Raw genomic sequence first — 27,404 nt, 5'->3', positions numbered from 1 at the left:
TGGACAGTTACCCGCACAATCCCTCACAATAGACTGGTTAGAGACATACCTGAACAACAGGGAGATGTGTGTGGTGCAGACTGGTCAATGGACTAGCATATGATGCTGGTCCAGACGCAGTTCAATATTTATAACAACGACCTGTAAACAGCCATGTCTTGCAAGTATATCTCTTCTTGTGTGGCTACTAAACTCTGTAATTCTGCACCTTGTACCTGATCCTGAATGAAGGTGTTATAAAGGTGCTGGGCTTCTGCAGCACATGGCATCTTACATTGAACCCCTCATAAACAATATCCAGTGTATGTTAGCCACACAATGTCAGCATCCAAACAGAATTGTGCAGCTCCATTGATGGCCAGTATGATCCAGCCCAAAGACCTTGCGTGTGACTTAAGCTGGAAATCTCTGTGTAAATGTTTGCAGCATTGTTCTAACCATTAACAGCCATTAAGTAAAGTCTCTTTACTGAAGGTCCGAAATCCTTTCATAATACCAACTTTTAGATTGTCCAATAAGCACAAAATCCACCCATTTATTCAGTACGCTGTTATAACAACACTATGATGAAAACTCACATTACGTAGCATTGAAATGATGAGTCTCATTGCCTCACCCAAGACCAAACTATTAATAAGTACAAGGACTTTGAAAATATACAATTACTTTCCCTTGTATTAATATTGTTAATTAATACTCGATTCTCCTGCTCCTCAGATGCTGCCTGAACGTCTGATTTTTTTTTTCAGAACCACACTTTTTGACTCTGATCTCCAGCATCTGCAGTCCTCACTTTCTCCCTGCTAATATCCACTCATCATAATTTTCATGGCAACAATATCACTGTGTGTTTTAACATGTCCCAGTCAGATATGAGTACGTTTTCAGTTGCTTCTGTCTATCTCAAAACTCAGCAAGGTGGGATGAGAATGCCAGTGTCTGTGATGCTCGGTATATAGGCCATGCCTCTGAGACTGACAGATTGTTTCAAACAGCATATTCCTTCAGCTGTTCACAACAAGCAAGGTACTGCCTGGACCAACCAGCCTGAGCTCACAAAACCCCAAAAAAACAATGTCCAGCATTGAACAGGTCTAGACAATATTTTTATGTTAATTTAGTCATGAAATGTGATTGGGACAGCATTTATTGATGGATAGGGAACTTGAAACAGTGACACTGGCAATATACTTCCCAGTAAGGATGGTGGATGGCTTGGAAAGAATGCGAACATAGTGGGGGTCCCGTGTATCTGCTTCTCTTGTCCTTCTTGATGGTCGGGGGTTCAGAGGTACGTTGTAAGGAGACTTGGTAAATTGCTGGAGAGCACCGTGTAGATGTCAGGTATTGCTGCTACTGAGCGTCAGTTGATGAGGGGTGGAGCTGCACTCACACAGGCAAATGGAAGTATTTAATCATACACTCATTCAACATGTGTCTTAGCAATAGGGAACAGGCTTTCGGAAATGTTGAGGTGAGTTATTCCTGCAGAATTTCTAACCCTTGACACATTCTTGTAGCCAATGAATTTATATGCTTCCAAACGTGGCGCTGGAAAAGCAAACCAGGTCAGGGAGCATCTGAGGTACAGGAGAGTCAATGCTTTAGCATAAGCCCTTCACAGGAATGGGTACTGAAATCATATGGTCAGTCCCTTTCAGGCTAACGATAATCCCCGCGATATTGCTTGGTGTGTGTTCAGTTATGGTGGTGGCATTGAACGTTAGAGGACGTGGTTCAATTTTCCATTGTTAGAGGTAATTGTTGTCTGACACATGTGTAATGGAAATGGTATTGTCACTGTTAAGCACACACCTGCATAGTTCCAGGTCCTGGTACATTTGGACAAGGACTGCTTCAGTATCTGAGTAAATCACGAATGGTGTTGAACACTGTTCAATCATTGGCAAACATCCCCATTTGTGATTTTACAGTCATTTATGAAGCAGCTGAAAATTATTGGGCCGAGGGCAGAGAGCACTCCTACAGCTCACTGATGCTGCCCCTCTCTCTGAGCTAGGAAGCTGGCTTCTAGTTTCACCTGCTCAAGAGGTATCTAACAACATACCTGAATGGAATAATATTACAGTATCTAACCCAAGGAGCTGAGTGAGGACTTGGTTAACTCAATCTGGTTTGTAATGCAGATTAATGCGAACAGTATGGTTTCAATTCTTCGGTAACTGAAAAGGGCTGTGCTACTCAATCTCTCCCTCACTTGCGGCATGGTGACTGCCCAGTTAAACTACCACCAGTCGTCTCTGTCTAATGAAAGAGCAGCCTTTTCATCCTCTAAGAGTATGGTGCCTTACTTTTCCATTTCAGATCTCCAGGCTTACCCAGAAACCCCGCCCCTGGGGAACTGCGGCGGAGCTGTCCTGGAGCTGAAGTGGCTGCTCTCCTCCAAACCCAGCAACCTTCCTTTGTACCAGGTATAACATCAGCCAGTGCAAACTATTCCTATTTTCTCCAGTTTTGCCGTTAATCCTGGATACACTTGGTCAAATGCAGTTATGATGATGTTAAGTGCAGTCACTGTCACCTCACCTCTAGAATTCAGCTGCATGGTCTCTTGTTGTACATCATTAAACCAAGGCTCCAATGAGCCCAAGGGATGAGAACTCAAACTGAGAATCAGTGAGCAGGTTGGTGCTGAGGAAGTGCTGCTTGATCCCACTGTGGATGACATCTTCCATCCTTTTTTAATAATAGAGATGAGAGCAATGGGACAGTCATTGATTGTCTGGTTTGTCTGAGTGTGTACAGGACACACACGGGTATTTTCCCACATTGACAGGTCGATGCCAGTGCTGTATCCCAGCAGGAATAGCATGAATGGAATGTTATCAGGGCCCACATCCTTTGCATTCCCCATCCCTCCAGCCGTTTGGAATTACCACACACAGTGAATCGAATTAGCTGAAGACTGCCATCTGGAGGAGACTAAAATAGATCATCCTATCGATACTTCTGTCTGAACATTGTTGTGGTCGTTTCAGCCTTAGCATTTCTATTGTTGTGTCGGGCTCTTCCATAATTGAGGAAGGTGATATGTGGGGATCCTCCTCCTCTAGTGAGTTGTTTGATTGACACCACCATTCAACCTGACTGCATGTGACAGGATTGTGGAGATTTAGTCAGATTTATTGGTTAGATCTGTCTGTCACGAGCTGTTTATGCTATTTGGTGAGTAAGTGGGCCTGTTTGGTAATGTCACCTCATTGGGAGGTGTACCTGATGCTGCCCGCGGCAGGGTCTCCTGTATTCTCCATTGAACAAGGGTTTATCCCCTGGTCTGATGGTCAGGGTAAAGTGGACCATATGCCAGGCAGTGACAGTGAAAATTGTGTTGGAGTACTATTCTGATGCTGTTGGTAATGACCCATGTCACCTAACACAGACCAGTGCTGAGTTCTAGATCTCTTTGAACTCTGTCCGTTTAGCATCGTGATAGTATCTCTAACATGTGCGTTCACGCGTGTACACACGCATACTATTCACAATGGGTCTTTGTCTCCAGAAATACTGTGTACGGTCGTCATTATTCCCAATATGGTCATCGATCAATGTCTCTGCAGCTGCGGTGAAGATGAGGTCAAGTATGTTTCTCCCTGTCAGTCGTTCCCTCCCTACCTGGTGCAGACCCAGTCTCGCAGCTATGTTCTTTTGGACATGACCATCTTGATCATGAATGCTGCTGCTGAGCACCTCCTGGTGATTTTGAAATAGCCCATCCAGTATACATTCTCCAGTTCATTCACTCTGTCAGTGCATCCTCCAAGTGTTCAATGTAGAGGGACACTGATCCAGCTGAGGGAAGGGCGTCAGCAGGAGGTTTCCGTGTCTGTGTTTGATCTGAAACGTGAGGCTTCGTTATGTCACATTGTTGCTTGAGGAGTCTGTAGGACCTCTCTCTCACATTTCGCCCTAGCACCCAGATGTTAGGAAGGAGGGATTTCCAGTGCCTGCAGGGCTTTTAATTTTTTGTCACTGTCAATCGAAGGGCCTCTTCTATGCTGTATGGCACTCACTCTATAACTCTTGTGGTTGGACAGTCCAAGGTCTCACTCCTTCAGTTCCTCCAAGTGCCTTGTCTATTCCACAGATTTCTACAAGAGTTTCTCTATGAGACATTGCACAATTCCATTTTAAACTATATATATGTATCTCTGTATCTTTCCCTGTCATCTCATTCAGCTGCTACATCCATCTGTATCTCAGCAACCCTCCGTATCACTGCAACCTTTATATCATACTATAGCCCAATCTATCACTGTAAATTCCGCCAACCCCAACACCCCTCCCTATCTCTTTAAACTCTAGCTGCTTCACCTTTCCCCATAGCCTGTGAATGAGTTCAAAATTATCTCAGTAATCCATTCTAGCATGTACAGGCCACACTATTTATCCATTCTTGCTTTCCTATCTCTGTTACATTTCCAGCCTTGCGTTCCTATCAGTGTAACATTTCCAGCCTTGCTTTCCTCTCTCTCTGTAACATTTCCATCCTTGCTTTCCTCTCTCTGTAACATGCCCAGCCTTTCATTCCTAACTCTGTTGCGTCACCAGCCTTGCTTTCCTATCTTCCCGTAATATCTCCAGCCTTGCTTTCCTATCTCTGCAACATCTCCATCCTTGCTTTCCTCTCTTTCTGTAACATCTCTAGCCTTGCTTTCCTATCCCTGTAACACTTAGAGCCTGCTTTCCCATCTCTGTAACACCTCCAGCTTTGCTTTCCTATATCTGCAACATCCCCAGCCTTGCTTTCCTATCTCTGCAACATCCCCAGCCTGGCTTTCCTAGCTCTGTAACATCTCCAGCCTTGCTTTCCTATCTCTGTAACATCTCCAGCCTTGCCTTCCTATCTCTGCAACATCTCCAGCCTTGCTTTCCTATCTCTGTAACATCTCCAGCCTTGCTTTCCTGTCTCTGCAACACCACCCACCTTGCTTTCCTGACTCTTTAAGATCTGAAGCCTTGCTTTCCTATCTCTGTGACATCTTCGGACTTGCTTTCCTTCACACCTCAGTGGATTGCTTTTTACACACCTCAGTAAATTGTTTATATATTTGTTCCTGCATTTCCATCTTTCTGGGGCTCTATAAATATCCCCAGCATTGTGTCTGTCATCGTTGGGACCCTAACCTCGATCCACAAGGCCTCATTTGAAGACATGTCCAAGGTATCACCCTTCCTCACTGCAGTAACTGTTCCTTAATTAATAATGCAGCACCACCTCCTCTCTAACACCCTCTCCTGTCCTGCGTATAGTTCCAATACAACAGAATACTGAGTTATTAGCCCTGACCTCTCTCAAACATGTCTCTGTGATGGCAAAAATGTTCCACCTCCACTTGTCAACTCATGCCATTATCACATCTGTCTGTCTGATAATACTGCCAGTATTAACGTAAGCTGGAATATAACACCTGGAATACTCTGTGCCTCAGAGTTCCTCAATCATTCAGTATTTGTTATCAGGCTGCCCAAACCATGAACCAAAATTGTAATTCTGGAACTAAATGAATAACTGTTGAATTGTAATTTCTTTTTTTCGAAAAATGTATTCATCAAGTGCAACTTCTCGGAACTGAGCAGTCAGCTCCACATACAATGAGTTTCTGTTGGTTAATTCCACCCTCAGTTTGCAGAGGGGACAGCCCTCAGTAATGGAGAAACTGAGGACTGCAGTTGATGGAGATCAGAGTCAAAAAGTGTGGTACTGGAAAAGCACAGCAGATCAGGCAGTATCTGAGGAGCAGGAGAGTCGACGGTTCGGGCATGAGCTCTTTATCAGGAAGGGATTGGTACATTGCTTTTTCTTTGATTCCGTGATTCACAGGACGTTGGGGACTATACTTGATCAGGAAGGCAGCACTGTACATAACACTGAACTGGAAAGCATTCAATCAGTTGGTTGGACAGGGCGTAGACAAGTTGAGGGGAAGTACAGACTGATTGAAGTACAAACCTAAGGATAGAAAAATCCCTTGGGTTAGATGGGGTATACCCTAGGTTACTCCAGGAAATGATGTAAGAGATTGTCATGCCTTTGGTGATAATCTTTGCATCCTCGCTGTCTGCTGGAGTAGTGGCAGATGATTGGAGAGTGGCAAATGTCATTCTCTTGTTCAGGGAAGAGAATAGGAATAACCCTGGGAATTATAGAACAGTCGGTCTTACACCAGTGGTGGGCTAAGTATTGGAGGCAATTCTGAGAGACAGGATTTCCAATTACTTAGAAAACGATAGTTTGATTAGAGACAGTCAGCATGGTTTTTTGAGGAGCAGGTCATGCCTCGCAAACCTTATTGAATTCTTTGAAGATGTGAAAAAAAAACACATTGATGAAGGTAGACCAGTAGATGTGGTGAACAAGAATTTTGGAAAGGCATTTGATAAGAGTCCCCATTGTAGGCGCATTTAGAAAGTAAAGAGGCATGGGAAGCAGGGAAATTTGGCTGTCTGGATGCAGGCGGGGCTGGCCCATAGAAGGCAGGGGATGGTAACAGATGGAAAGTATTCAACCCGGAGCTCACTGACCAATGGTGTTCCACAGGACCTGTGCTCTTTGTGATTTTTATAAATGACTTTGCTGAGGAAGTGCAATGGTGGGTTAGTACGTTTGCCAATGACATGAAGGTTGATGGAGTTGTGAATAGTCTGGAGGGATGCTGTAGTTTGCAACAGGACTTTGACAGGATGCAGAGCAGGGCTGAAAAGTGGCAGATAGAGTTCAAACTTTAAAAGTGCGAAGTGATTTATTTTGGAAGGTTTCATTTGCATACAGAATATAGGCTTAAAGGCAGAATTCTCAGCAATGTGGAGGAACAGAGGTATCTTGGGGTTCATGTCAATAGATCTCACAAAGTTACCACCAAGTTGATAGGGTTGTTAAGAACGGAATGATCTGTTGGCTTTCATTATCAGGGGGATTGAGTTTAAGAGCGACGAGGTTAATGTTTAGCTCTATAAAGCTGTGGCTCAACCACACTTGGAATTTTGTGTTCAGTTCTGGTTGCTTCATTATAGGAAACACGTGGAAGCCTCAGAGATTGTGCAGAGGAGATTTACCAGGATGCTACCAGGACTGGAGGGCATGTCTTAGCAAGGAAGTTTGAGGGAGCTAGGACTTTTCTCCCTGTAGCGACAAAAATTGACAGCTGACTTGATAGAGGTGTACACGATGTTCAGAGGCAAAGATTGGATAGCCAGAGTCTTTTCAACAAGGGGCGTAATTTTAAGGTGATTGGAGGAATGTTTTGGGGGGATGCCAGAGGTATGTTCTTTACACAGAGAGTGGTGGGGGCAGAGTGCACCACCAGTGATGGTAGTAGAGTCAGATACATTAGAGATAATTAAGACGACCCTTGGATAGGCACATGGAAGTTAGGGCATTGAAGATTATGTAGGATAGTCTGATCTTAGAGTAGGATAAAAGGCCGACAAAACATTGCGGGCTGAAGGGCTCTTACTGAGCTGTACTGTTCTATATTCCAAATTTCACTCAATTTGTGGATTCTCATCAGTTGGTGAAAGTGTGAGGGAGTGAGGTGTGTGAGGGAATGAGGTGTGTGAGGTCAGGAAGCTGAGGAGGAACGTTGGACCAAGACTTCCTGTTATGGTGTGCATGGTTACATTCACCTGAGTGTCAGCACAATATGTGCAGAGACCTAGGCCAGACAAAATCCACAAAGTTCAATTATTAAACTGATTTTTGATTTGCCGTTAGCTCCTGGTTTCTTCAGATACATTCTGTTGGGTGACCCATGTATTAATATCTGGCCATCCACAGGCATGTACAGATTTATTTTGATACTGGTGAATGTGAAGGTACATTTATCGGATATAATTTCAGAGGATTCACAGTGAGACACAAGATGCTGCAATATACTTTTAATTGTGAACATTTTCACCCAGTGTCTGGTCCAGGGAGCAGATGTATGGAGTATGGGGGACATGCCAGCACCAAAAGCAACACCATTTGATTCTGACACTCCATATCCATACAACTACTCTCTGGGTCTGGATTTGACTGGGGATGACATTGTAACCCGAACATGTGCTGCTGGTCAAAGCACAGCAGGCCAGCCAGCATCCAAGGAACAGGAAATTCGACGTTTCGGGCCAGAGCCCTTCATCAGGAAAGGGCTGATGAAGGGCTCTGGCCCGAAACGTTGAATTTCCTGTTCCTTGGATGCTGCCTGGCCTGCTGTGCTTTGACCAGCAGCACATTTTCGGCTCTGATCTCCAGCACCTGCAGACCTCACTTTTTACTCCATGACATTGTAAGACCTAGTTCCTGGTCAATCATTGGTATCTGATTTAGGCAGTATTTGTAACTTCACTGAGAACAGTGATAGCCTGTTGGCTAGTTTCCTTCTGCCCAAGGTGGAATCCAAATGATTTACTTTGAAGGAATGTTTGAATGATTACCCTGACCCAGGTTGGAAATTATCTGGACAGATTCAGGAGCAGATCAATGTCTCACTGAGTGCCAGAGGTAGCTATGAGGTCCAGTAGCATTGTGCCGGAATTGAAGCCTTTTGGAATCCATTTTTAATGTCAGTCATGATTGCAACGTGGTGGGTTTACTGACCTGAACAATAATCAGGTGTTTGCCATGTTTGTGAATTGGGCAAGGATGAAATATTAACTACAATTATTCAACTGAACAATAATTGTGTCGTCTCTGAAAACTGCTAAGTTGATTATATATTGATGGAACTAAAATAACCACCTAACAACGTTTTATGATACAAAAGTAAAGAGTGCACGTTTTGTTTTGTACAGCCAAAGAACATGTTGTCTGAGTAGATCGAGTGAATCCTTAGAAGAGTACAAAGGCAGTATGAGTATACTTAAGAGGGAAGTCAGGAGGGCAAAAAGGGGACATGAGATAACATTTGAAAATCGAATTAAGGAGAACCCAAAAGGATTTTGCAAAAACATTAAGGAAAATAGAGTAAGTAGGGAGAGAATAGGTTCCCCTCAAAGATCAGCAACGAGGCATTTGTGTGCAGCCGCAGGAGCTACGGGACATAATAAATGAGCATTTTGCATCAATGTTTACTGTGGAAAATTACGTGGAAGATACTGAATGTAGGGAAATAAATGGTGACATCTTCCAAATGTTTATATTACAGAGGAAGATTTGCTGGTTGTCTTGAAACACATAAAAGTGGATAAATCCCCAGGACCAGATCAGGTTTACCGCGACCTTTGTGCGAAGTCAGGGAAGTGATTGCTGGGCTTGTTACTGAGATATTTGTATCATCAATAGTCTCAGGTGAGGTCCCAGAGGATTGGAGGTTGGCGATTGTGCTGCCACTATTTAAGGAGGGCGGTAAGGACAAGGCAGGGAACGAGAGACCAGTGAGCCTGACAGCGGTAGTGAGCAGGTTCTTGCAGAGAACCCTGAGGGACAGGATGGACATATATTTGGAAAGGCAAGGACTCATTAGGGATCGTCAACATTGCTCTGTGAGAGTAAAATAATGTCTCACAAACTTGATTGAGATTTTTACAGAAGTAACAAAGAGGACTGATGAGGGTAGAGAGTTGGACGTCATTTATTTCAACTTCAGTAAGACGTTCGACAAGGTTCCCCATGCAAGCCTGGTTAGCCAGCTTAGATGGCATGAAATACAGGGAGAAATAGCCATTTGGATACAGAACTGGCTCAAAGGTAGAAGGCAGAGGGTGGTGGTGGAGGGTTGTTTTTCAGACTGGAGGCCTGTGACCAGTGGAGTACCATAAGGATCAGTGCTGAATCCACTACCTTTCGTTATTTATATGCATGATTTGAATGTGAACATAAAAGGTACAGTTAGTAAGTTTGCAGATGACACCAAAATTGGAGGTGTAGTGGACAGCGAAGAAGGATACCTCGGATTGCTACAGGACCTTGATCAAATGGACCAATGGGCTTAGGAGAGGCAGATGGAGTTCAATTTACATAAATACGAGGTGCTGCATTTTGGCAAAGCAAGTCTTAGCAGGAGTTATACTCTTAATGGTGAGATCCAAGGGAGTGTTGCTGAACAAACAGACCTTGGAGTAAAGTTTCATTTTTCCTTGAAAGTAGAGTAGCAGATAGGTAAGAAAGTGAATTAGACGAATGGTGTGCTTTCCTTTATTGGTCAGAGTATTGAGTACAGGAGTTGGAAGGTCATGTTGTGGGTCTACAGGAAGTTAATTAGGCCACTTTTGGAATATTGCATGCAATTCTGGTCTGCTTCATATCAGAAGGAAGTTGTAAAACTTGAAAGGGTTCAGAAAAGATTTATAAGGATATTGCTAGGGTTGGAGCATTTGAGATGTAGGGAGAGCCTAAATAGGCTAGGGCTGCTTTCAGCGGAGCGTCGGAGGTGAGGGGTGATCGTATTACGGTTTATAAAATCATGAAGGGCATAGATAGGGTAAACAGACAAGTTGTTCTCCCTGGTGTGGGGCCATCCAGAAGTAGAGGGCATATATTTGGGTGAGCGGGGAAAGATATAAAAAACAGCTAAGAGGCACCTTTTTCATGCAAAGAGTATTATGTGTATGGAATGAGCTGCCAGATCAAGTGGTGGAGGCAAGTACAATTGCAACATTTAAAAGGCATCTGGATGGGTCTATGAATAGGAAGGGTTTGGAGGGATAGGGACCGGGTCTGGTCAGGTGGGACTAGATTGGGTTGGAATATATGGTCGGCATGGACAGATTGGATCAAAGGGTCTGTTTCCATGCTGTACATCTCTATGACTCTAATTTAGAAATGACAATAATTTAACATGCACTGTCAAATAAATAAATGTTTATGTTATTAAATTGTAGCATACATTAAGTTGAAAACTTGCAATTTTTAGAATGAATAATAAAGAAAGAAGAACAAAGAAAATTACAGTACAGGAGCTGACCCTTCTGCCCTCCAAGCCTGCACCGATCCAGATCCTCTATCTAAACCTGCTGCCTATTTTCCAAGGATCTGTATCCCTTTGTTACCTGCCCATTCATGTATCTGTCCAGATTTATCTTAAATGATGCTCCCATAAAATACTCCAAATGTGCCCGGATCAGAGTCTTGTAAAGAGTCAGAAATCCATCCCTGCTTTAATATTCATGTCCTCTCAAAATAAATGCCATCATTGTATTTGTCTTTCTGACCGGATAGGCTACCTGAAACAATGAAAATGTATGATGGACATTAACAAACTTCTTTTGGAGTTACAAAAATGAACAGTGATTAAAGCATGCTGGCAAGTGGATCCCGGCCTTGAGTAAACTGTCTGTGTTAATCCACATGCTGAAGAATCCAGACAGGCTGCAGCTCCCTCCAGACAGTTTGCAAATAATCCTGACAGCTACAGTACAGACCCTGCAATACCCTCCTGAAGATGGACTTTAATGGGACATTAGAATGTCGCCCTTGGGCCAGCAATATGCCAAACCCTGGTTGAGTCTGATTGATCAGGGTAAATGATCTGGGAATTTGTGTTGCAGACGTTTCGTCCCCTGTCTAGGTGACATCCTCAGTGCTTGGGAGCCTCCTGTGAAGCGCTTCTGTGATCTTTCCTCCGGAATTTTCAAACCAATGCAAACGCCGGAGGAAAGATCACAGAAGCGCGTCACAGGAGGCTCCCAAGCACTGAGGATGTCGCCTAGACAGGGGACGAAACGTCTACAACACAAATTCCCAGCTCGGCGAACAGAACCATAACAACGAGCACCCGAGCTACAAATCTTCTCCCAAACTTTGAGGGGAAATGAACCTATCATTCCATTGACAGATCCTCCATACCCTCCCAAGGGCTTGAAGACTTGGAAGGATAAGAATCACCTCAAAACCCCACAGCGTGTGGTAACTGGAGAATAACCACTGAGAAAGAAGACAACTCCAAGACTATTGGAAGAATAAGAAGGCATCACCACGTGGAGCCTGACCAAGTTCTAGTGTGGTGGTACACTATCAGCCAAAGTTAAGTAAAAGCATAAGACACTTTGCAGTATTTTTCATTACTTTATAGTAAACTGTATTGTACAAACACTGACTGTGTTCAATAAACAAATATTATTGTTTGTAAGAGTTGGCTCAGTACTTTTGCTGAATAGAAGACTTTAAACACACTGTGCGGCAGATAGAACACCTTCCTAACTATTCCCTCAACCTGCAGGTTTACCTTGAGACATTCCTGTACGAGAACTTGCAACTCTGTTTGCACTTCAGATTTCTGAATTTTCTTTTCATTTATGAAATATTTCATGCCTGTCTTCCTCCTCACAAAGTGCATCACCTCATGCTTTCCCAAGATGTACTCCATCTGCCACTTCTTTTCCCAATCTCCTATTCTATCTAAATCCTTCTGCAGCCTCCCTGCCTCCTCTATGCTGCCTGGCCCTCTCCCGACCTTTTTTTTTCATCTAAAAGCCTACTCAGAATGCCCTCAGTTCCTTAATATCGATCGTTAATGTACAAAGTAAAAAGTTGTGGTCCCAACACTGAGCCTTGTGGGACAGCAGTTGTCATCGGCTGCTATCCCAAGAAGGACCCTTTTATCCCCACTCTATACTTGCTGCCAGACAGCTAAGCTTCTGCACACACTAGTACCTTGCCTCTAACAAAATGGGACCTTATTGCACTCAGCAGCCTCCCGCGTGGCACCTTGCCAAAGTCCTCCTTAATGTCCAGGTGGATAACATCCATTGACTTTCCTTTGTCTCACTAGCTTGTTACATCCTCAAATAACTCTTACAGATTTATGAGGCATGACTTCCCCTTCATGAAACTAACCATATCAATTTTACCCAATTTTGCAATTCACTTGCAAGTATTCAGAAATCTCATCCTTCAGAATGGATTCCAGGATCTTACACATGACTGAGGTTAGGCTAATCGGTCTGTCACTTTCTGCCTTTTGCCTTATTCCCTTTTTAAAGAGGGTGTCACGTTATCAACTTTCTCATCTTCTGAGCCTTTCCCTGATTCTAGAAATTCATAAAAGATCACCACAAATGTCTCTATTATTTCTTCAGCTACCTCCCTTTGCACTCTGCGATATCGCCCATCTGGTCCAGTTCATTTAACCATTTAGTTTTTTGAGCAACTTTTCCTAATAAGCTCTGCCACCATGCTATCTTGAATTTGTGGGACATTATTCGTGTGTTTCATTGAGAAAACTGATGTGAAATAGGTGTTCAGTTTCTCATCCATTATTTGTTCCCCATTACTATATCTCCAATGTCATTTTCTGTGTCCCAATGTCCTTTTCTGCCTCTCTTCTGCACTTTATATATCTAAAGAAACTCATCCAGTCTTCTTTAATATTACTGGCTAGCTTAACCTCCTATTTAATCTTCTCCCTCCTATTTCTTATTTTGTTGCCCTGTGTTAGTATTTGTAAGCTTCCAAATCCTCTGATTTCCCACTGGCATTTGCTATGTATTTGATGTCTCTTTTGCTTTTACACTAACCCTGATTTCCCATGTCATCCATTGTTGTCTCAAACTCCCTATACCATGCTTCTTTTAGCTTGGGATGAGTGTCTGCTGTGTCTCTTGACTTACTCCCAGAAGCTCCCCCCATTACTGTTCCACTGTCTTTCCTGCTAGCCTACTCTCCCAGTCAATTCAACCCAGTTCCTCCTTCATGCCTTTGTAGTTGCTTTTATTCAGCAGGTATATTGGGAACTCTGATTCTATCTTCAACATATTAAAATAAAGAGTATGTTCAATGATATTATGCTCACTGCATCATAAAGCTTTCTTGACCTTAAGCTCCCTTATCAAGTCTGTCTCATTGTGCAACTCTAAATCCAGTATTGCCCGTTCCCTCGTCGCCTGCACCATAAGCTGCTCCAAAAAAGCCATCTCAAAGACATTCCAAAAATTCCATTTCCTGCAAACCACTACCAACCTGATTTTCCCAGTCCACCTACACATTGAAATCCCCCAAATCACCGTAACTTTGCCTTTCCTAAACATCTTTTCTGTCTCTTGATGTGTCCTCCGCTCCAGCTCCTGACTATGATTTGTAGGCCTGTACATAACACCAAATATGATTTTTCACCTTTTCCGTTCCTCAATTGTAACTGCACAGATTCTACACTGTCTGTCCCTACTTTGAGTTTTGGGAACTAAGTGATGGGAATATAAAACATTTTAGCATTGTCACAAATTCATAGTTTAGCAATTGATTAAAAGTATTAAATTGTCAATTCAATTGGCCACAATCTATTTATTAGGCGAAATATTCTGTCTGTAGTAGAGAAAGTTCAACATTTTCAAAATGCATTATGACAGTGGCAAAAAATTATCGGTATTTGGTGAGTTGTCACACACAGACTTTTAAATATTTCATTCAAAAACCATAACCGAATACTTGAGCGTCAACAGAAATGGCAACTTCACTGTTCCCTTTCAGATTAGACAACTATCCATAGTCCAAAAGCGTAACTACGTCGAAAGTGCTGGAAAACCATAACAGGTTCTGAGCAGAGAGAAACACAATTAACCTTTGATTCCAATATGAGTTTTTTTCAGAAGAGGATCATATCAGACTCAATATGCTCCCTCTGCTTCTCCCTCCAGGTCCTGAAATATCTGTTGGGGTTTTGTCACTGTTTACTGTTTGCATCTCAGGTTTACATTTTCCATAGTATTCCCGAGCACATTGACTTCAATTGTGGGGTGGGTTGGGGGGGGGGAGTGGGTGTTGACGGGTTGGGAAAGTGAGCATGGTGTCTCAGTGGTTATCACGGCTGTTTCACAGTACCAGGGACACGGTTTGGGGAGGAGGGGGAGGGGGCATGGTGTCTCAGTGGTTAGCACGGCTGTCTCACAGTACCAGGGACCCGGTTTGGGGAGGAGGGGATGGGGGCATGTTGTCTCAGTGGTTAGCACTGCTGTCTCACAGTACCAGGGACCCGGTTTAGGGAGGGAGGGAGAGGGGATGGGTGCATGGTGTCTCAGTGGTTAGCACGGCTGTCTAACAGTAGCAGGGACATGTTTGGGGGGAGGGGGATGTGGCATCGTGTTTCTGTAGTTTGCATGGCTGTCTCACAGTACCATGTACCGGTTTGGGAGGGAGAGTGGCAGGGGCCCATCATGTTCCAGTGGTTAGCACGGCTGTCTCACAGTACCAACGACCCAGTTTGGGAGGGTGTGGGGGAAGGGGAGGGGGCATGGTGTCTCAGTGGTTAGCACGACCATCTCACAGTACCAGGGACTGGGTTTGGGAGGATGTGGGTGGGGGGAGGGGCATGGTGACTCAGTGGTTAGCATGGCTGTCTCATATTACCAGGGACCCGGTTTGACGGGGAGGCTGAGGGGAGCAATGTGTCTCATTAGTTAGCATGGCTGTCTCACAGTAGCAGGGATCCGGTTTGGGGGTAGGGGCGCATGTTATCAAAGTGTTGAGCACGGCCATCTCACAGTACCAGGGACCCGGTTTGGGAGGGTGTGGGGGAGGGAGGGGGAGGGGGCATGGTGACTCAGTGGTTAGCACGGCTGTCTCACAGTACCAGGGACCCGGTTTGGGGGGTGAGGGGGAGGGGGAGGGTACATGGTGACTCAGTGGTTAGCACAGCTATCTCACAGTACCAGGGACACAATATGGGGGAGGTGGGCATGATGTCTCAGTGGTTAGCACGGCTGTCTCACAGTACAGGGACCCAGTTTGGGAGGGTGTGGGGGAGGGGGAGGGTACATGGTGTCTCAGTGGTTAACAAGGCTGTATCACCGTACCAGGGACCCGGTTTGGGGCAGGAAAGGGGAAGTGGTGTCAGTGGTTAGCATGGCTGTCTCACAGTATCAGGGACCAAATTTTGTGGGGAGTGGGAGGTGGAGGGGTCATGGTGCCTCAGTGGTTAGTACGGCTGTCTTACAGTTCCATGGACCTGGTTTTGGGGGGGAGGGGGATATTGGTGTCTCGGTAGATAGCAGGCTGTCTCGCAGTATCAGGAACCCGTTTTGTGGCGAGGTGGTGGGGGACGTGGCGTCTCAGAAGTTAGCACGGCTGTCTCTCAGTACCATGGACCCGGTTTGGGAGGGGGCAGGGGAGGGGAGTATGGTGTCTTAGTGATTACCACGGATATCTCACAGTACCAGAGTTGAAAAATGTGGTGCTGGAAAAACACAGCAGGCCAGGCAGCATCCGAGGAGCAGAAGAATCAACGTTTCGGGCATAAGCCCTTCTTCAGGAATGAGGCTGGTGTGCCAAGCGGTCTAAGATAAAAGTTGGGTGGAGGGAATTTGGGGGAGGGACGCTGGGAATACGATAGGTGAAATGAGGTGAGGGTGATAGGCCGGAGAGGAGGTGGGGCCGGATAGGCCGGGAAGAAGATCGTAGGTCAAGAGGGTGGTTCTGAATCCGTGGGTTGGGAGAGAGATAAGGTGGGGGGAAGGGAAATGAGGAAGCTGGAGATGAGGTGCTCTTCCTCCAGGCGTCGTGTGGCCAGGGTCTGGCGATGGAGAAGGCCAAGTACCTGCATGTCATTGGCGGAGGGGGAGGGGGAGCTCAAGTGTTCAGCCACGGGGTGGTTGGGGTGGTTGTTGCGGGTATCCCAGAGGTGTTCCCTGAAATGTTTCATAAGTAGCCGGCCTGTCTCCCCAATATCGAGGAGACCACATCACATGCAGCAGATATAGTAAATGGTGTGTGTGGAGGTGCAGGTGAATTTCCAACGGATATAGAAGGATCCTCTGGGGCCTTGGAGGGAGGTGAGGGGGAGGTGTGCACAGTACCAGGGACCCGATTTGGGGGGAAAGAGGAGGGGGGCATGGTGTCTCAGTGGTTAGCACGTCTATCTCACCATATCATGGACCCGGTTTGACGGGGAGGGGGAGGGGAGCAATGTGTCTCAGTGGTTAGCAAGAATGTCTCACAGTACGAGGGACACAGTTTGGGGAGGAGGAGGAGTACAGCAACGTGTCTCATTGGTTAGCATGGCTGTCTCCCAGTACCAGGGACCCGGTTTGGCGGGAGGTGGATGGGGCATGGTGTCTCAAAGTTTAGCATGGCTGTCTCACAGCACAAGGGTTCTGGTTAGCTTCCAATTTCATGACTGTTTGTATTGAGTTTTCACATTCTTCCCATGCCTGAACTTGTTTCCTCCAGGTGCTCCAAGTTCTTCCCATGGTACAAATAGATTTGGTGGATTGAGATGCTAAATTACCCATCATGTGCAGCAAGGTGTGTTCGCTATGGGAAATGCAGGGATACGGGAGGAGGCAGGCTAGCCAAGGGAAGTGCAGGAATAGTGAATGAGGTTGGTCTGGGTGAAATGCTCTGCAGAGGGTCAATGTGGGCTCAATGGGCCAATGTCCTCTAAAATAAGAAAAAATAGAAGTCAATTCAAACAAAGAATGATACTGCAGATCTGAACCAAAAATAAATTGAGTGCCAAGGAAACGGAGCAGGTTTGACAGTCTCTGCCGAGAGAAAAAAACATTAGCATTTTGAGTCCCCTGACCATACAGCAGATCTGAAAGAACCTGAGAAATAGTGTAATGTGTGTTGCTGGAGTGAGATTAATGAATGGAGAAATAGAGAGATAGAAAAAACAAACAGAGGGATTATTGATATTCAGCTGGGATGAAAATAAAATGTGAATGTATTTTCGTTTATTTTTCAACTCTTCCCATATTCCCGAGTATTGTGACCACGCAGGTACATTTCCAACTCCCTGTTTGAAGTGACTTCTGTCCCCTCTATCTCTCTTCCATGAGAGTGATTATCTTCTTTACTTTATGAATGGGACATGGGTGGTGTTGGCTGGGCCAGTATTATTTTTCGTTCCAAGTTGCTCTTGGGAAAGTGCTGGGGATCTGCATTTCTGAACTATTGTATTTCGATGTGCTGTCGGTTGCCAGTGATTAGGTCTGTCTGGTTTCACTTTTTTGAGATCTCGTAGTGTTATAACTGAATGACTGGCTGAGCTATTTCAAAGGGCATTTGACAGGCGACAATTGCTGAGGGTCTGGAGCAATATGTAGGCCAGACCAGTGAAGACAGCACGCTTTCTTCCCTGAAGGACACAAGTGAGCCAGGTGGTTTTAGTTTTAACAACCAACAATATTTCATTAGATTGTTAAATCCAAATATGCCATTTTATTCAAATTGCACAATCTGTTGTGGTGGGATTGAGGTCCAGATTTGGGTCATTACCTGTGTCCCCGGATTTATAGTCTGGAGAAAATACCACTACACCATCACATCCCCAACATCTCCACCAGCAGTAGTGGTGTTGCTGTTATCATGACTGAGGTGATGATAACCTCATCACCATATGCAGTCACATTCTCAACTACTTCCACGGAGAGCAGAACTATTCATATTTCAGGTCATGGGACTGCACAGAAATGCAACAGATAATCAGCCAGGAATAGAAACGGAAGAGAGTTCGACATTTTCAACACTGAGTGCTTGTGCTTTGTCTGCAGGGATGGACTTGCTCTTGTCATTGGAAAGTCAGTGGAGGTTCTCTGGTTTTTTTCTCTCAGATTTGTGTGTCTGCTGCTGCATTCCTTCATGGAGACCTGAGGTTCTGTTGCCCCCACTCTGGACAAGGTGTTGGGTATCTGGGTCTGCAGAGACTACAGAGTGGGGAGCAGGACACTGCACTTTCCTTACTGGGATTTCCACAAATATTTCCCAATATTGAAACTTTTCCAAGTGCAAAGTGTGATGCCGGTTTATTTCAACAATGAGGAGGTCACTGAGCTGTGCAACCTCCTTCAGCATAACCTGCAGTCTCACACCGGCATCTCCAAATCATGAATCATATGGAGTTAGTCTGTACTTGCTGTAAGTGATTTGGAAGCTAACTGGAATGATTGTGTTTCTGGCAAAGGGTATCAGGTTTAATCAGGGAAGTTTTACTGCATCTGTACTGGTAAAAGTGAGGAGTGCAGATGCTGAAGGTGAGACTCGAATAGTGTGAGATTGCAAAAGCACAGCCAATCAGGCAGCATCCGAGGAGCAGGAGAATTGGCGTCATGGATATAAGTCCTTCATCAGGAATGTGCCCGAAACATCGAGTCTCCTGTTCGTTGGGTGCTGCCCGACCGGTTGTGCTTTTCCAGCATCGCATTTATCGAATCTACATCTGTACAGAGCGCAACTAAGACCACAACTGACACATTATGTGCAGTTTTGATCCCTTAACCTTAAAACAAGTTTTAGAATCTGATCAACAATGTTTTGTTCACACTTCCCTGGAATGAAGGATTTTTGTTCTGAAGACTTATCAGTTTTGAACTTATATTAGAAATCCTTTTGAAGCATGCACAATTTGAGAAAAATCAGCTGGATACATATTTTCTCTTCTCGGGGAAACAAAAACTATGGAATAAATTTTAAGAATAAAATGTATTGATTTTAGCACAGATATTATAAAGACATCAAACGATTTTTAAATTTAAGCATATGCATTCCAACAAATCATCAAATTATAAAGCAGGAATTTTCCATTTTGCTAATGAAAGGCACCGTGTATAACAACAACAATGATGCACTTGCATATCGTCCATCATGATCCATTCCAGAGAATGTTCACGACGAGCGCACGCAGTCCAGTTTGGTGTTCAGATGACATAATTGCATGTTTTAACACAGAGAGGGAGAACAATGTTCTCTGCCTGGGAAGCAGTAGCCGATTGATCCCTCGATCTTCTTTTGTTCCAACTGGCAACAGTAAGTTTCTGACTCACCTCTACCTGATGAGTCAAGGAGAATCCCTGATGAAAGATTCCTTGGAATTTCCCTACCGTCTGAAGCAAAAGGGCATTCAGATAAGTGCAACTATTCTGGGGAGAAATCACATCACAAGCAGTTTGTCTCAGCCTTGACGACCTTCAAAAACCCAGTCTTCACTGCTTCTTGAGGATGAGGACCCTACAGATAATACAACACTAAAGTGCAAGTGGCGAACTTATTTCAGTGTGGTACCCGTTATATTAAAATGTGTTAACCTAACATGAAAATCGGAAGCACACCAGCTTTCGGAGTGACGCTTCGGAGTGATGAAGGAGCGTCACTCCAAAAGCTAGTGTGCTTCCAATTAAACCTGGTGTTGCATGATTTTTAACTTTGTACATATGATTGGTGACATATGAATGCCGTTTGTATCACAGAGTTCTGCAATCTCTCTCCACTTAAATTGTTTACCATTGTTTTGTCCTTCTATCCAAAACAGACAACTCACATTATGCTGTATCTGCTGAAGGGTTCCTCACGAAACTCCCTTTGCCTATACACATTGATGATACACGACCTCCATTTGATGACATACTGGATGACCAGCTTGGTGTTTAAGCTAATTGGGCTTTGATATATTCCGTCCTTTCCTCCAGATCTTTCATACAGATATTGATCGTTGATGATCCCATAGTGATCTCTCAGGCACTCCACCAGTTACAGCTTTGTAATGTGAAAATAAACATTTATCTCTACTCTCTATTTCCTGTTAGCAATACCTTCCTGTGCGGCAGCTCAGATGTTTACATGGCGTCCTGTGCAGTAAACCGTACTCAATGAGCTAAAATGATTTGTTCTATTTTCTTCTGTAACACGTTAAATAGGCAGAATGGTCTTCTCCAGTCTCATGGTAACGATAATGACTGGCTGAATGAGGTGGTCCCCTATCTCTGTCACAGCTTCGAGGGGTGGATGGAAGACACAATACGTGGGGTAATGGCAGCAGTATATCCCTGTAACCACATCGAGGGCGGATTGAGGGAACAACACATGGGGTAGGTGCAGCAGTTGGCCATTCGGCGCCACCAGTCAGAATGCTCATGACTGAACCAATTGTGTTTGACCATCCATCTCCTGTCTGTTCCCAATAAATATTGATTCTCCTTTCCAGCAACGATCAGGTGAGCTCAGCCTTGAAGACCTTCAAAAACCGAGCCTTCACTGCTCCATGAGGATGAGGACCCTATAGATAGTACAACACTAAAGTGAAAGGTCGAACTTATTTCAGTATGGGACCCGTTATATTAAACTGTGTTAACCTAACATGAAATCGCCACCTCTTTTGAAACACAAAGCCAGAAAAAATAGGCATAGACATAAATCATTCAGCTCTCTAAACCTGTCCAATAGGACCACTGACTCTTTTCAATCAAATATATATTAAACTCATTCTCTGCTCCTGTCCCAGGAAGAGAATAACTGATATCATGACACCACACGAGCATTAAAAATGCAGAATAAGGTATTCTGCCCATCGACTCTGAATGCCATTTAATACTGGCTTAGAGGTTTCTCAACATCATTCTCCTGACTACTCTCTGTAACTCTTGACATGCTTATTCATCTATCTCTGTCTTATAAGCACTAGTGTCTGTGTCTCTGTGCGTCCATACGTGTACTTGTGTGTGTTTGTTCATGTGTTTGTGCGTTTGTGTATTTATGTGCTGACATCGGTTCATCTATGTATTAGCCTGTGCGTTTTACTTATGCTTGTGCCTATTTGTGTGTGATTGTCTATGTCTCCGTATGCCACTACCTGTGTGCAGTTCTATCTCCGTGTAAGTACTGTGAGTGTCAGTATATTAGCGTGTTTACATATGTCTCTGAATATTTTTGTGTCTGTATCTCTCTGCAATGAGATATTTGTTGTTTTGGGAGCGAGAAAATTGTGAGAACAGACAGAGTGGTTAAAGTGCGAATTGCCCTTCACTGAACATTGTTTTTTACTCAGTTGGAGGGACAGGATGTCACGGAATCTCCATACGACGCGTCCCGGTCCTCTCCGGCTCATACCAGGTCCTCCTCACACGGCGGGGAAGGGGGAGGTGAAGGAGGGATCAGATATCGGGTGCTCCACCATCTGGCTTGGCCCTTTCTCTCCTATTACAGTCCGTTTCTACTGGAATGAGAGAACAGCGGGGAGGGAATGATGGTGGGGGGGGTGGGGGAGGGGTGTGTGGCCCTGCTCTTAGTGCTGGTGTAGATGGAGGGGAAGGGGGAATGGTGAGCTGTCTGGAGGAAGTCAGTCCACAGTGTTGTATCTATGCAGTGTTATTAGTGCTGGGATTATAGTGGAGGGAGAGAGAGTGGGCGGGGTAGGAGTGGCGTGAGAAAGGTGCTGAATTCAATAGTGAGAGTGGTAGTGCATGAGCCTTATTTGGAGATAGAGTGTGAGTCTTGTTAGGAGGTAGGTGCTATAACAGGTAGTGAGTGTGAGGGAGCAGAGAGAGTACGGTAACAGCTAACCTGACAGAGTGGGGAGGATATTGATACATGTCCTGTGATGCTGGTAATTTCTTCAGATCATGTCAGCGTCGAGGTGACCCTCCCCGAATGTCTTGTCCAAGTCTATCACTAATAACGCCACTGACCCTTTTCCACAGATTCCACAGAATCAGTTTGGGTGGATTTTGCAGATAGGAAGGAGAAGCAAGCATTGGTGTATTATGTATCTAAACCAATGCTCACGTGCAAATTCTGTACATTGCATGCTCTGGAAATTAGAGATGCAAATACTGTATGTGCTGCAGTATTACTGCATGATCTCAAATTGCATCTAAACTGCGTTAACTAAGTGACTGCTAATGTTGTGAAAAATAAATTCCATAAGCGTATAACAGGTTGGTTGAAGAGTATGTTGTGACTCAAACAAGAGTCACAACATACAAGAGTTTGAGAGCAGGTTATTTTCAGTTTGGTGCTGTGTGGTCAGAAGGACTCATTAGTAACCTTGCTCTGAGGACTAGAGACGTTAATATGATGTATTTTACACAGCGCTTGTATACAACATAGAATGTTTGAGCGTGAAGTGGTAGACAGGCAATGGTTGTTAGAGTCATAGAACCATGGAGCCCTGCAGCTTGGACACAGGCCCTTTTGACCAAAGTGGGCCGTGCCGACCAAAATGTCCATCCTGCTCATTCCATTTCCCTGCCCTTACCCCTTATTCTTCTAAATCTTTCCTACCCGCATATTTGTCTAAAAGCCTTTTGAACGTTGTTAATGTACCTGCCTCAACCAAACCGCTGTCTGTTAATTCCATTCGTGCATCAATCTCTGCGTAAAAAAAGTTGGCGCTCAGGATCCTTTTTATTCTTTCACCTCTAACCTGATGTCCTCTAGACCTTGATTCCCAAAACTGGGAACAAGAATGAGTGTACTCACCTTATCCATGCATCTCATGATTTTATACTTTTCTATACGATTTCCCCTCAGTTTCTTACACTCAATGGAAAATGTTCTGGCCCGTCCAAACTCTCCCTCCAACTCAGACTGCCGATTACTTGCAACCTCCTTGTAAATTTCTTCTGTCCTTTTTCCAGTTTAATTACATCCTTCCTATGACAACGTGAACAAAACCGAACACAATACTCCAAGTGCATGCCTCACCAGCGTCCTGCACAACTGCAATATAACTTGCCAACTTCTACACTCAATGTCCTGACTGATGAAGGCCAGTGTGCCAAAAGCCTTTTTCACTGTCCTGTCTACGTGCAACTACTTTCAGAGAACCACGGACCTGAGCTCCAAGGTCCTTCTGTTCCTCTCCACTCCTTCAGGGTCTAACATTCATCATGAAACTCCAACCTGCATTCGATTTTCCAAAATGAAACACCCCATATATATCTATATTAATCTTTTTTTGCCATTTCTCGGCCCACTTCCCCAGCTGATAAATGTCCTGCAGCAATTTCTGATAATCTTTCTCACTGTTCACAGTACTGCCTATATAATTGTCATCATCCTAATTACTAATCATGCTTTGTACATTCGCATCCAAATCATTGATAGAGATAAGAAACAGCAATAGGCCCAGCACTGACCCCTGAGACACTTCACTATTCACAGACCTCCAGTCCAACAAGCATCTTTCCAGTATTAGCCTCTGCTTTCTACCATCAAGCCCACTGAGTGTCCAATTTGCCAGATCCCCCTGAATTCCATACCATCGAACCTTTCAGAGCAGCCTATCATGTGGAATCCTAACAAAGGCCTTTCTGAAATCTAGATAGACTACGTCTACCACCCTACCAACTTTTGAGGTCCCTTCCTCAAAAGAACGCTAAAGAATTATGAGCCATGATATCCTATGCACAAAGCAGTGCTGGCTGCTCCTTCTGAAACTGTGTCTTTTCAAATGCATGCATATGTTATCTCTCAGAACCTTCTCAACGAACTTACATGTCACAGTTGTTAAGCTAACTGGTCTATAGTCCGCAGGTTCTTCTTCGAAGCCCTCTTTGAACCAGAGCACAACGTTCACGACCCTCTAGTATTCTGGGACCTCTCCCGTGGACAGCGGTGATGCAAAAACATCAGCCAGGGCCCCGGCAATATCTTCTCTCGTCTCTTGCTGTGTTCTTGGCTACACCTGTTCAGGACCAGGAGATCTAGAGAAATCCTGCAATGTCTGAAAAATATGTCTATTTCTTTAAGGTAGAATCACCAAAGTAAGGGCAAGTGACTTCATGAAGGTTAACATAATAAATTAAAGATTATATGAATCATAGGAAATGAGATCAGAAGAATTTTAGGCATTGTGGCAACCAGAGAATTATCAGAAATTTGTTTGTGTGGAGATTGCATATTGTCCCCGTGCCTGCATGGGTTTCCTCTTAGTGCTCCGGTTTCCTCCCACAGTCCAAAGAATTACAGGTTAGGTGAATTGGCCATGCTTATTTGTGCAGTGTTGAGGGATGTATCGATTATATCGCAAAATGTAGAATTGGATGGGAATGGGTCTGGGTGGTTACTCTTCGGAGGGGCAGGGTGGACTTGCTGAACCAAAAGGCCTTTTCCACACTGTGGGCTTTTAATGATTCTGTGAAAGAAGAACACAAAGACTACATAAATGTACAATCTGTATTACAAAGAAAACAAAATAAAAGCAAGGTCAAATGTGGAATTTTGTAATCAGGAGAGGGGAGGTTATTGAGGAGAACAGGGAAATGGCCAAGAAAATAACCAGTTCCTTTGCATCTGTCATCATGGAGGAAGATCCATAAAATCGCTGAGTAATACCAAATGGCCACATGGAACTTGTGGAACTAAAAACATAAAGCCAATACATATCAGTAACGAGGTAATAGTTGAAGGCTAGCATAGTAGTATTGTAGCTGGATTGAGCATTGCTTAGTCTGATGAGCCAGTTGTACTTCGTATCAAAATAGTAAAAATAAATCAGCAATGGACGCATCAATTGTGCTGTCAATGACTGCTTTATTTTCCTGTACATTCTGCAGAGGCTGGAAGTTAGTAAATGTGTTCACACAGAGGGTGATGTGTTTATTGAATGAGCTGCCAGAGGAAGACTGGCAGATGCAGGTACAGCTCCAACATTTCAAATACATTTGGACAAGCATATAAATGCGAACCGTTTAGAGGCATATGTGCCAAATGCAAGCTGACGGGAAGAGTTTAGTTTGGAAAACCTGGCCGTTATGAACAAGTTGGATCAACGAGTGTGCTTGTATGCGATATGATTGTATGAATATAGAAAGCGAAGAAAAGGGAAGAAAAGATGTGATGTAAGCAAATTGGCAAGAAATATAAAAACAAGCAGCACGAAAATTTCCATATACGCAAGAAGAGTTCAAGAGGTGTGCGTGATCTTTGGTAATGTGAATGGTAATTGGAGGAATATATAAAAGTGAAAAGTTAAAGTCAGGTTCGCCTTCATTTAAGAGAATCAGAACATTGACGGAAGGTCATGCTGAAGCAGTTTCACAGCTTGCTAATGAAACTATACATAGAGTATTGAGTCCAGTGTTGGTGACCCAATCTGAGAAAGGATATACTGATCACGGAGGGTGTGCAATAGTTATTCTCCAGATTAATCCCTCAGGTGGTGAGATTGCCTGATGTGGAAACTCGGCCTGTGTTCTTTAGAGTTTCAAAGAATGAGAGGTGATCATAGTGAAATTTAGAGAAGTCACTCAATATATGACAATTTGGAAATAAACAGGATTTTTCTCTGGCTGTCCACTCTACATTTAAGGCAAATTATTGCAGGTAAACGATAGACCATTTCAGACTGCAATAAAAAGGCAATTCTTCATTTGAAGGGGACTGACGAACACAACGACATGGAAACCTGCTGGCAGAAAAGATTAGGGAGAATTCCCAGATATTCTCCAGGTACGTCAAGTGGAGCAGAATGACCAAGGAAAAGGTAGGACTCATTAGTGACTTGCCAAGTTGTATACAAATCAACTTAGTGATAGGAGACAGATGGTCTGCTGGTAGAAATCTGTTTGTTTGACTGGAGACCAATATCCAATTGTGTACCACAGGGATCAGTGCTGTGTCCCATATTATGTGTGATTCGGAGATGCCAGTGTTGGACTGGCTTGAACAAAGTTAAAAATTTACAGAACACTAGATGATAGTCCAACTGTTTATTTAAGAACGACATTTCGAACAGCATAATCACGCGATGAAGAAGCAGCGTTGTGAAAGCTAGTGCGTGCGAATAAAATTGTTGGATTATTACCTGGTGTTGTGCGATTTTTCACCTAATTGTTTGTAGCATTCATAAATGATGCAGCTGTGAATTTGGAGGGTGTTAAGGTGAGTGTGATAAATCAGTTTGCGTTTGACACAAAGTTTGGCTGGTTGGTTGGCAGTGAGGAGGAAGGCCTTATATTACAGGAAGATACTGATGGAATGATCAAATGGGCGGATCAATGGCCAATGGAATGTAAACCTGATAAATATGAGGTGATGTACTTTGGAAGAAGGAACCAAACAGGGGAGGACTCAATGAATAGCAGCACACTAGTAAGCTCAGAGGGTGCTGGAAACATCCCTGAATGTGATTAAACACGTTAATGCACAAGTTGAGAAAGCATAGCGACCATAACCATAGCCTTTATTCATGGAGGCACAGATTACAAGAGTTATGTGGAACTTTGGTGAGGCCAAATGGAATACTGTGTACAGTTCTGGGAGCCACAAAACAGAAGTATGTGATTGCACTGGGCAGGGTGCAGTAGAGATTCACCAGGATGTTCCTTTGAATGGAGTAAATCAGCTCGGGTTGTTTAGTTTGAAGCAGAGAAGGCTGAGAGGGATGCGCTTCAGAAGGATAAGATTACCAGGAGCATGGACAGCATGGATAGACAGCAGCTGTTCCTTTCAGTCAAAGGGCGAAGAACAAGAGAGTACCATCTTAAAGTGAAGGGTTTGATGTTTAGTGAGGATTTGACGATTAGGTTTCATCCAGAGCCTGTTGGGGTCAGGAATGCACTTCCTGAGAGGGCAGATAACCTCACAACCGTTAATAAATACGTGGTCGTACCCTTGAAGTGCCATAACATACATGGCTATGGGCCTCATTTTGGAAACTGGGACTAATGTAGATCGTGCTGTACTTATGACAGTACAGAGACAGTGCTTCAGCCTGTGCCGATAAGGGTGGTGCTGCTCTAGTCTGGTGGACTCACCT

Source organism: Hemiscyllium ocellatum, chromosome 21, assembly GCF_020745735.1.
Source record: "Hemiscyllium ocellatum isolate sHemOce1 chromosome 21, sHemOce1.pat.X.cur, whole genome shotgun sequence".
NCBI lineage: Eukaryota > Metazoa > Chordata > Chondrichthyes > Orectolobiformes > Hemiscylliidae > Hemiscyllium > Hemiscyllium ocellatum.
The sequence above is the reverse complement of the archived record's forward strand: the minus strand, read 5'-3'. Positions refer to the sequence as shown.